The sequence below is a fragment of the Phyllostomus discolor genome, chromosome 4 (assembly GCF_004126475.2).
Source record: "Phyllostomus discolor isolate MPI-MPIP mPhyDis1 chromosome 4, mPhyDis1.pri.v3, whole genome shotgun sequence".
Lineage (NCBI taxonomy): Eukaryota > Metazoa > Chordata > Mammalia > Chiroptera > Phyllostomidae > Phyllostomus > Phyllostomus discolor.
Genome location: NC_040906.2, coordinates 56,952,502 through 56,964,579, shown reverse-complemented (window position 1 = coordinate 56,964,579; position 12,078 = coordinate 56,952,502).

The window sequence follows — 12,078 nt, the reverse complement described above, 5'->3', positions numbered from 1 at the left end:
CTCTTATTGCCACCTTTTACCAGTGGGGATTTTCACAATTTACTGAATCTCTCTGAGCCAAGCCTTTTGTTTTTTTTACATTTGTAGTATGAGGCAAATAATATTTAATGAATAGATATAGTTACCAGTTCATCAGGGTTTACTCTAGATGTTTTCAGATTTTGTACCTAAAGTCCCACATTCTAAAAACCCTTCAGTCCAGAAAAACTGGGACCAGTGGTTTCTCTATTACAAGGTTGTTAAAAAGATCAATTGCTTGACAGATGATCTTAAAACATAAGTGGTCAAGAAATATTTTCTACTACTTACATTCTTTTTCTAATGCCTTCAAAATCTAGTGTGTGTCTTACATTATAGCACATAATTTATACTCACCACATTTCAAGAACTTAATAGCCACAAATGGCTGGTGGCTACCACCACATTGGACTGCACAGCTTTAGACTGATGCTGAAGTAATCTGAATACAAGAGATAGGTGCTCCCCCAGACTGATTCTTTTTCTCTCTACTAAGAAGATGACATTTTTCATTTTATTTCACATACTCAGTCAAAATTTCCAAATCCACGAGTCCTTTTGTGAAGTCAGATATTGTAGTTAGATGATGATGGAAAAGGATGTGTATCTCACATGTGGGATGATATACAACAATGATCAACACCTTGGCGTGTGCAAGGCTTTATTCAGCCAGAGCCACCAGGGCCCAAATGTGTAGGTTAGGAAAGCCTGTGGACCTTTCCATTTTATCACTGACTTATTTTTAAATGGTGTAAACTTAGCCTATATTTACAAATAACTTGGGTTATAGAACAACTTTAAATCTTTAGTTATTCTCTTTTTATCTAAAAACAATGTTTGCTCACATACAAAAATTAATCATATACAAAAGGGTGGTAGCTAAAGTTTAGTGTTTCCAAATTTTTATGTTAGTTGTTTATACCCTGACAACTCAACTAAGTCATAAGAGATAGGTGTTTTGTGATCTTAATGAATATGAAAAATTTGTCCAATTTTCCCTTAGTCATTGCTACATTTCAGACAGTCTACCTTAGACAAATGTACCTCACATTGATTACATAGTTAATAATATTATACCTAAAGAATACAATGAAAACAATTCTTCCTTTCACACTGAGTCCTGGTTAGAAAACAAAAAGAATATAAGTTTTTAAAAAAAGTTCTTAGTATCCTATAATATGTAATTATACCCATTTAATAAAACCAGGGAATTAGCTCAAACTAGGCTAAGTCTTTCTACATAATATTTCTGGACATTCAGTAAAAGCTAGTGTTACATGACAATCCAAAATCTATTCCCTAGTTGCTTTAGATAAAAACTAAGAGGTAGGTGCTGAAACCATCTGGCCCACGGTGACAAGTTACATCGCAGATGCCAACCCTAATTGATTATTAGTGTCTGCATGTAAAAATCTGCTGAGGAGGACTGGGAGGTCCAATACATTTCTCTGTAAAGGATGAACCAAAGATGTCACCAATGGCTGAGGGAAGTGGGAGCACATATGCATACCCTTACCTCTCATTAGCAGCAATCTTCAGAGAAAGAGAGTGCCTTGCCTGGTTGGGCAAAGGTTACAGAAGTGCAGTCATTACTTCAGCAGACAGTCTGGAGCTGCCGGCAATGAAAAACTGGGTCAGCTGGATGCTAGGCTGAAAAGAAAATTCTGCTATTGGAATTCTGCAAAAAGAGGTAGAATCCTGGTGCAAATGCTCACAGGGGCCATTCTTAGGGAAGCAGCTTCCTGAGCACACCAACAGTGTCAGCATGTTTGTTTAGGTGGTAACCAGTGGGCATTCGCAGAGTGTGCATGGAAGGTGTCAAAGAAGATTAATTAAAAACAAACAAACAAACAGACAAAATAAAGCAAAAATCTCTTAAAATATCATGCATTTGTGTAAGACGATATCAAAACATTTTAAAATCAGTTTTATCAGCATTTTAATGTAGATTAGGTTATATTTAAATCTCCTTACAAAAAATTTTTTCAAATGTACAATTACAGACTATGAGAACTTGAAGTAATGTCACTTATTTAAACTCATCATTTAACAAATACATAAACAGTCCAAGGAAGATGGGTGAACCCCAGGGTCCAAGAGTTTATGTGTATCAGATCTGTGTCCAGAAAAAGGTCTTCTGGTTCTAACAGGGTATGTGATTTCTGTCAGGGGTCAGGATGTTAGTTTTAGAAGCCTGCTGAAGATTATCAGAGGACTCCCTAAATGCTATTTATTTACTTTTACTTTCCACGAGTAGAAATTCCTAAAATTATTTTGGATAGGTAGCTTTTTATTATCTTTAAAGACCCCTAAGATATTCTGTTATTTCTATCACTTAAATATAAAGGGGAAATAATTTTCTTTACCTTTTACCTAAATGTCTTCCACTTCACACTATTCCTTGTAACACTTTTTTTTAAGGAAGGGGATACATTAACATCTTTTATAAATTGCTTCAATAGTCATATCTGACATAAGGAAAGTTCATAATTAGTAAAAGTTGTCTATTTGTAACATAATTTAGAACTCTCTGTACTCTATTGCATCTTAAATTCTAGTGACTAAATGACTCGTCAAAAAATCAACATTAATCAAACATGTTAAACTGAGTTTTGGGAAAGCTATAAAGTGTGTTGATTTCAGCCAAAAGATAATATTGTTATTCATTCACTAAACATTTTAAGCACTATGTACTATGCACAAGGTACAGCAAAAAATTAATCATGAAATACCCATAAAATACTCATATTTTGAGGGTAGAAATACACAAGTATATCTTTAAAATGGTATATATAATATGGATAAAATGCCACTGGAGTACAGAAAACATAGTCCAGCAGGACCTTATGGTTGGAATGATATTTGAGGCTTGTGGAGAACTCCCAAGGAAGGTAAGACATTGTGGAGAAAGGGCATAAACAAAAGCATAGAGTATAAAGGATGAAGTCACAGATGATTCTAGAAAAGTGTATTGTATCCCAGGAGTATACTCCTTAAAGATACTGGGACTATCTGCTTAAGACATGGACAGAATCAGAGATTTTTTAAACAGGAAAATGGTAGAATGAGATCCATATTTACAAAAATAACACTAGTGCAGCATGGGGGGTGGGTTGGAGTGGAGAGATAGACTGCACACTGCAGGGAATTTAAGCTCTAAGATTTAAGGAATGAGGCATTGCTCAGGGGCCCTATGTTCTTTCATATTTGCTTCACTATTTCTTACTCTTTTTCTACTGGTTCACTTTACTTTTACATCATCCCAATTCCTTAACACAGCTTACAAAGTTTGTCATGATCTGGCCCCCGCCTGCCTTTTGAAGGATTCACCCACCCCGATCTTCTGATTCCCCATGACACTCCAGCATGCTGTTCTTCCTTCCAATTTACTCATGTTGCAAACTCCTTCATATCTCAGAGATTTACACATCTAGTATCTCCTGCCTAAACTGTTCATTCCCTCTCCCTTTGTATGGCCAACTAATTATCTTTTAAGTTCAAACTTGGAATTGCTTCCTTGAAGGATCCCTTCCCTCTAAATACACAGGCATGTGTGCAAAAAATACAACATGCCCCCCGAAGCCCTTTTACATCCCTTAATAGCCCTTTTGTTTGCTATGAGGTTATATGAAAGGAAAGCCTAGCCTAGACTTTTAAAATAAGTGTTCATACAATCACTGGCTTATTATTCTCCTTCACCAGAAAATGTTTTGAATTGTGCATGTTTTGTTTATTGCTTTCTGTGCTCAGTAAATATTTAAAAAAAAAATAAATGTGGTTACCAGTATAGGGGCTACCCAACATTATTGCTCAACACCAACTAGGTATAGCCTTTGTATATCTGTGTGTGAGAGAGAGAGGGAGAGAAAAAAGCAAGGTTCGGATTGGTCTGTGCATTATGTTTTTTTATCTGAAGGTGTCAGGGCTACTGGGTGTGATATTCAACAGGAGTGGCAATCACTCAGCAGATTTAGTGACACTGTGTGTGGCATGGCAGATACACCAAAGTATGCTTAACCTCTTAGTAACCAGTTAAGAGGCACTAAGAAATCCGTAGGTAGACATAGAACATTTAAGACCAAAAAGCAGACTATACAAGTGGAGATGACTGACCCGGCAAAAATATAGGCTCAACATTAGTTGGATTTTATGCAATAACTAACTGTGGTCAATAGTATAATGCTGCCATTTGAAATTTCTGTAACAGAAATATGTTAACAGGAGAAGATTATGTAACTACTTCCCATAATCACTGTTACCATAATGCATCTGTATTAGGTTCCTCTCCTGTACCTTCCAATGGAGGAAGAGAAAAATGATTGGTGTAGAGATCAATAAAAGAAATGTAGAGGTGAATACAGTGACAATTGGACTTACTAGAATAGTTTATTAAAATAAACTGGACTTACTAGGAGAATGTTGAGGAAATAAGTAATCCTTCTTTGATTTAAAAACAGTTGTGAATGGAACATCAATCCAACACTTGTCATTACTACTAAGGAACAAGAGGAAATAAGGTTAAATCACTACAATTATTAAAAACATCATAAGCATGTAGAGGAGGATCACATTGTATATTCATTGTGATTGCCATAGATGATATTGGGTGTTTTGTTTTATTTTGTTTTGTTTAGGATGAGAAGAAAGTCAAATGCCTTCTGGGCACAGTAAAGGCTAAATTTACATTTTCTTAAGTACACACATACTACATTGCCTTGTAATTTTATTTTACATGGATTTCCCACATTAGACACTGGCCATGTATGTCAGAACCTCTCTCATTTACCTTAGTATCTGCTCAATACCTGCCATATAATAGGAATTGTACCAAGATGTGTTAAATATTGATACTGTGGTGGTGGTTATATGGATAGATAGATGATGATAATACAATAGATAAGCATACAGAAATGTTTTACATTTGCAGGGTTTTTTAAGATAGTGCCTGGCCTGGATTACTATTAGTTAACTCTATGTTTGAAACCCAAATTTATTTTTTATATAATAGCTTAGAAAGTATTATACGCTCTTAGAGAGGCTGAGACTACTTCCTGACTGCACTTTGGTTATTCAGCAGCCTAATGTACTCCCCAGATCATTGTTCTCACGGTCTTTATTCATTAGTTATACAACTGGGAGCTTCATGATGAGAGACAGTTAAATATTGAAAGGGAGTGAAAGGAACAAGGATTAATATGGTAATAAAATGCCATTAAACTTAAAAAAATGAAGTCAGCATATTTCTGTGAAGGATTGGTGGTTTATTTTACATCCCTTGATCTGTAGGATGAGATTTGTTTCTCATGGGAGCAAACTTCCCCAAGCATACTAGAGTTAATTGCATTTAGCTATTCTGGGTTGTAAAATGAATGCACGTTGAATATATTAGACTGTTCATACCACAGTCTGTTGCAGAAAGTGAAAAGCAAAAGGACACATTTCCACATATTTGTTTATATTTTAATTGCATTTTGAAGAAACTCAGGAGCCTGTAGCCACGATTTGCTGATATGAGAGTCTAAGCCATCATAGCAGAGCACAAACTCTATTCCTGGGACTATACAATGATGTTTACAAGGAATGATTTAAATAATTTTTCCTTTTGCTTGGCAAGTCAGTAAGAATATTTCAGATGTTAGATAAAGTGGATTAACTCTATTCATCGTATGCTATGCATTTTTTTGGGGGTGCCTGCTTTGGTCTAGGTGGTTTATAAAACTGATTTTGTGCATAATTGCTAGAGCTAATAATTGAAAATGTAGACTTTGGGATCATTTCCTTTATGTTACTCTGCAGAAGGCTACAGCTTCCAGCTTTCTGCTTTATAGCAAACCAACCCAATTGAACTGACCATCATTTTTTATACATATTTATGGGCCAAGAAGAGAAAAAAATGTTTCTTCCTTTTTGTGATCTATGTTAGACCAAACTGGACATGACCTATACTTTTATTAGGTATTAATTTTTAATATTTCCTTGCTTGTTTTTATTTATTCTCACATAAATGCCACAGCAATGGCAGGTGGCTGTGAATTGGCCTGAGTTCCCTGGGTAGTGGATGGCATCTTTTTAACAGGTAACTTGACAAAGTTGCACTCTTACTTATTTAAATCATTTGCACTTTCAGATGTCCCTTTAGAGAGAATTTCAAAAAGAAGCAGGGCATAATTGACTAGCTAAATATATATATATTTTAATTTTTTTCAGGAAATTTTCTAATTTATACTGGTAATTTAATTCAAAAACAGTTAAGCATCTGCTATGTGCCTGCCATGTGCCAACACTAGGCTTACTAATATGAATAACATGTATGCCTTACTTTCAAGGAAAGACTGAGTTATTAATTTTATTTTCATTTACTGAATTTTATAAATGTAAATAGAGCTGTATAAAAACTAATGTTTATAAAAGTTTGAAAATTTCTGTTGAGACATATTTCTAGGTCTTATATTTGAAGATTTAACTAACTGCCTAATACTCCTGTTTCTAGATAATAGAAATATATCCTGTAAGGAAATTTTTGTAAAAATCACTTCATTTTTTCTAAACCTTTTTTCCTTTGGTCACACCTTCTGACCTGATAGCTTTTCATTGTTCTTGAAGGTGGACCTACTTTAAGGTTAAAGAGAAAAAATGTTTTTAAGCTGTCTGCTAGGGCTAGATATTAAAGAAAGCCTACTAGACCTTTTGTTGATCAAAGTCGTCAAAAGCTGGCTTTGAGCAAAAGAAACACAATCTTGATATTTTAAAGATTTACATTTAAGCCTCTTACAGTTAAGAATGGTTTCACCAAACTTTCAGCAAGCTCTTCTTAACTCTGTACTAAATTCATTGTACTCTATAGCACATTTAATCCTCAACACTCATAAAATATGTGACCGGGTTTAAGGGTTATGAGCGCAGCTAGTGAAGCTAGTTAGTCTGAGTCTGAATTAGCCAGAATATCCTAATAATATTCCATATACAACATTTCCCAAGTGAAATCTGTTGCTTTCGCCCACCAACATGCCCCCTGACTTCTATTTGCTGTATTAAACAATGGTACTGCCATTTTTATCCAGCCACAAATTTTGCAATCTGTAACTCCTCTTCAAGCCTTTGTTTTTTTATCTCCCAATTTTTAATACTATTTATTCACAATCAACACTTCCCTTCCCAACCCTTGCCATTGTGGTTATTGTAGTTTGCAGCACTTTTACTCGGGCACTTCCACTAACCTTGTCCCTTGTCCTCAGTCTTGTCCAACTCCTGTCTATGACTACAGAACCATTCTACAGATCTAATTATGTCAATCCCAGCTCAATTATTTTACTTCTCCTTTGCCTTCCATCCATTTATTTATTTATTTTATTTTTGATTTAATCTTTATTGTATTTTTCCCATTATCATTGAGTCCTCTTAGACCCACTTTCTCCAAGCAATCACCACACTGTTGTCCATGTCCATGAGTCCTTTTTTCTTTTTTGCTCAGTCCCTACCCCACCAAACTACACTCCCCTACCCAATAGCTGTCATCTGCTCTCCATCTGTGAGTCTCTCTCTGTTTTGCTTTTTAGTTCAGTTTGTTCATTAGATTCCACATATGAGTGAAATCATATGGCATTTTGTCTTTCTGTGACTTAGCATAATGTTCTCCAGGTCATCTATGCTGTTGCAAAGGGTAAAACTTTCTTCTTTTTCATAGCTGAGTAGAATTCCATTGTGTAAATGTCCTATGCTTGTTTTATCCACTCATCTATTGATGGACACTTGGGCTGCTTCCATATTGTGAAAATGAACATAGAGGTGCTTAGGTTTCTTTGCATTAGTGTTTTGAGTTCCTGCAGATATATTCCCAGAAGTGGGATAGCTAGGTCAAAAGGCAGTTTCATTTTTAATATTTTGAGATGCCTCCATACTGTTTTCCACAGTGGCTGCATCAGTCTGCATTCCCACCAACAGTGCAAAAGGGTTCCCCTTTCTCTACATCCTCACCAGCACTTGTTGTTTTTTGATTTATAGATAATGGCCATTCTGACAGGTGTGAGATGGTATCTCATTGTGGTTTTAATTTTCATTTCTCTGATGATTAGTGACATTGAACTTCTTTACATATATCTATTGGCCATCTGTATGTCCTCTTTGGAGAAGTGTCTATTCAGGTCCTCTTCCCAGGTGTTTTTTTAATTGGGTTGTTTGTATTTTTGGTGTTGAGTTCTATAAGTACTTTATGAGTTTTGGATATTAACACCTTACTAGATGTATTGGAAAATATGTTCTCCCATTCCATGGGTTGTCTTTTTATTTTGTTGATGATATCCTTTATTGTGCAAAAACTTTTTAGTTTGATATAGTTCTATTTATTTATTTTTTCTTTTGTTTCCCTTGCCTAGGGAGATATATCTAATAAAAAATTTCTATGGGTAATGTGCCAGATTTTGCTGCCTATGTGCTCTACTATGATCTTTATGGGTTCTGGTCCAACATTTAGGTCTTTGATACATTTTGAATTTATTCTGGTGTGTGGTATAAGGAGGTGGTCTAGTTTCATTTTTCTGCATGCATCTGTCCAATTTTCCCAACACCATTTATTGAATAAACTATCTTTAGCCCAATGCATGTGCTTGCTTCCTCAAATATTAATTGACTATATAGGTATAGGTTTATTTCTGGGCTCTCTATTCTGTTCCACTGATCTATGTGTCTGTTTTTATGCCAGTACCAGGCTGTTTTGATTACTATGGACTTGTAGTATATTTTGATATTAGGTAGCATGATTTCTCCAAGCTTTTCTTTCTTAAGATCTCTGTTGCTTGCTATGTGGGGCCTTTTGTGGTTCCATATAAATTTTTGAAATATTTGTTCTAGTTCTGTGAAGTACATGTTGGAATCTTGATAGGAATTGCATTGAATCTGTGGATTGCTTTGGGTAGTATGGACATTTTAATAATGGTAATTCTTTCTATCCGTGAGCATGTATGTGCTTCCACTTTTTTGTATCTTCTTCAGTTTCTTTCTTCAGTGTCTTCTCATTTTCTGAGTACAGGTCTTTTACATCCTTGGTTAGGTTTATTCCTAGGTATTTTATGTTTTGAAGCAATTGTGAGTAGGATTGTTTTCTTAGTTTCCCTTTCTATTAGTTCATTACTGGCATATAAAAGTGCAGCTGATTTATGGATATTAATTTCATATCCTGCTACATTTTTTAATTCATTAATCAGTTTTAGTAGTTTCTTGGCAGAACCTTTGGAGTTCTGTATGTATAGTATCATGTTATCTGCAAACAAAGACAGTTTTACTTCTTCCTTTCCAATTTGGATGTCTTTTATTTCTACTTCTCATCTGATTGCAATAGTTAGGACTTCCTGTACTATATTGAATAAGAGAGATGAAAGTGGACATCCCTGTCTTATTCCTGATCTAAGGGGAATGCTTGAAGTTTTTGCCCATTGAGAGTGATGCTGGCAACGGGTTGGTCATATATAGCCTTTATTTTGTTTAGGTATGTTTCCTCTACTCCCACTTTGCTGAGAGTTTTATCACAAATGGTGCTGGATTTTATCAAAAGCCTTTTCTGCATGTATTGATATGATCATGTGGTTTTTATCCTTCATTATGTTTATGTGGTAAATCACATTTATTGATTTTGTGAATGTTGTACTAACCTTGCATTCCCAGAATAAATCCCAGTTGATCATGGTGTTTGACCTTTTTGATGCACTGGTGTATTTGGTTTGCTAACATTTTGTTGAGGATTTTAGCATCTATGTTCATCAGAGATATTGGTCTATAATTTTCTTTCTTTGTAGTGTCTTTACCTGTTTTTGGAATTAGGACAATATTGGCCACATAAAATAAGTTTGGGAGCCTCCCCTCCTCTTGAATTTTATGAAATAGTTTCATAAAATAGTTTGATGAAGGAGAGGTGTTATTTATTCTTGGAATGTTTGGTAAAATTCACCTGTGAAGCCACCTGATTCAGGGCTTTTATTTTTGGGAGTTTTTGGATTACTGCTTCAATTTCACTGTATGTAATTTATGTCTTCAGATTCTCTGATTCTTCCTGATTTATTTTTGGAAGATTGTATGTTTCTAGAAATTTATCTATTTCATCCAGTTTGTCCAGTTTGTTGGCATATAATTTTTCATAATTGTTCTTAATATTTAAATTGTTCTTAATTGTTCATAATATTATAATCTTTTGTATTTCTTTGGTGTTGGTTGTTATTTCTCCTCTTTCATTTCTGATTTTATGTATTTGGGTCCTTTCTCTTTTCTTCTTGATGAGTCTGGTTAAAGGTTTGTCAATCTTGTTTATCTTTTCAAAGAACCAACTCTTGGATTCATTGATCTTTAGTATCATTTTTTAAAGACTCTATTTCATTTATTTCTGCTTTAATCTTTATTATTCCCTTCCTTTTACTGACTTTGGGCTTTGTCTGTTGTTCTTTTTCAAATTCCTTTATGTGTGAAGTTAGATCATCTATTTAAGAGTTTTCTTGTTTTCTGAGATACGCTTATCATGGACTAATTTTGGTCCAACTCCAGTTATCTAGGGATACATTGTTTAAAATTAAAAAAACAAAATCATGAATGAATTAAAATGTATCTTTTAATTGAAACAATAAGTGGTCAACAGGTGCCATAGTATGTCTGTTGCCACACAGACCTGTCATTCTCTGGCAGGTCAAATTGGTAGCACATCAGTACCTCCTGCTCTCCACCAATATTCAATAAGAGAAGGCCTTGTACTGGCTGCATGGTGCAGGCAAAGGAGGGCTTGTGTTATTGAGAAAACAACACTGAGAAGTTAGAGTAGAGGGTTTACACTCTGGAGAAGAGATTTGGGAAAGATAATTTACCTGGGACTAAGGTGGAAAACAAGAAGAAAAATAAAAACAGCTAAAAAGTGAAAAATGGTGATAGAATATTTTTGAAAGATACTAAGTTTTTGGCCATTTTGAAGTAACTTATGTAATATTCAGTGTTCTTAAACTACTCTGTTATTTTTACTTTTTGATGTGATGACTACAAAGGTGTATAAACATTCTTAAATGTTGTATGTCATTTTAACCACATATATTTACATTAAATCTATCTTTATCTTAGCTCTGGTTTAGTCTTAAATATACCTTCTTATCCCACCACTCTCTCACAGACATTACCCCACTGAATCAAAGTTATGCTAGTTTTCTAATTTTTGATAAATTTAAATATTTATCAATTTTATTTAAAATTAATAATTTTAATGAGGACAGTTAGTCTTTGGTGTTTTATTATTTCAGGTGTTATTTCCTTATATAATCTGAGCTATGTCATTGTTAGGGTTATTTAACATTCCTAGGGAACCAAATTTAATTTCTAGTATCTCTGTATGTATGTGGAGGGTGAGTAGATGTGAAAGGAGGAGGGGTTTAAATTTACAATGAACTCAGAGAAACATTAAAGGTATATATAATAACACTTTAAAAATTAATATAAAGTTCTTTTTGAGCACAGATCTAGCCAGTACTTACTCATAAACAGCATTCTTCCATGGGAAAAAAAAGGGAAAATACTTTTTAAATTAGTATAGCTCTTCACCTAAAACCTTATGTTCTTTATGTGAGTGCACATACACATTTGAAACAGAACTGATGATGTAGACATGGGAATTTTTAAGAAACATAAATGATATAAAGGTATGTATTTTCCCATATCTGTGAAAGTTCTATTAGGAAGAAATATCCTTTACTCGCCAGGAGTTAGGAAAAAAACATTTCACGTATTGTATTTTATGTATTTTTGGAAACCAGCTGATACTCTTTATTTAACCAGAAAAAAAGATATCAAAGCATTTCCTATAAACCCTTAGAGAAGGAAGACATACCTCCAGCAGTATTTGAATTATCATGCATGATGCATTTATAGAGTATAACTGCATACACACTTGAAGTGTTAATTCTATTTCCCCTGATTTACACAGAACTTGATGAAATGCTTCATCAAAATGAGTCAGGTAGTGACAATATGACTCTTCCCAGAGCATTGGAGCAACTGATTTCTGTGTTCGGAAAAGGGGTAATGTTTCATGAGTGTGTG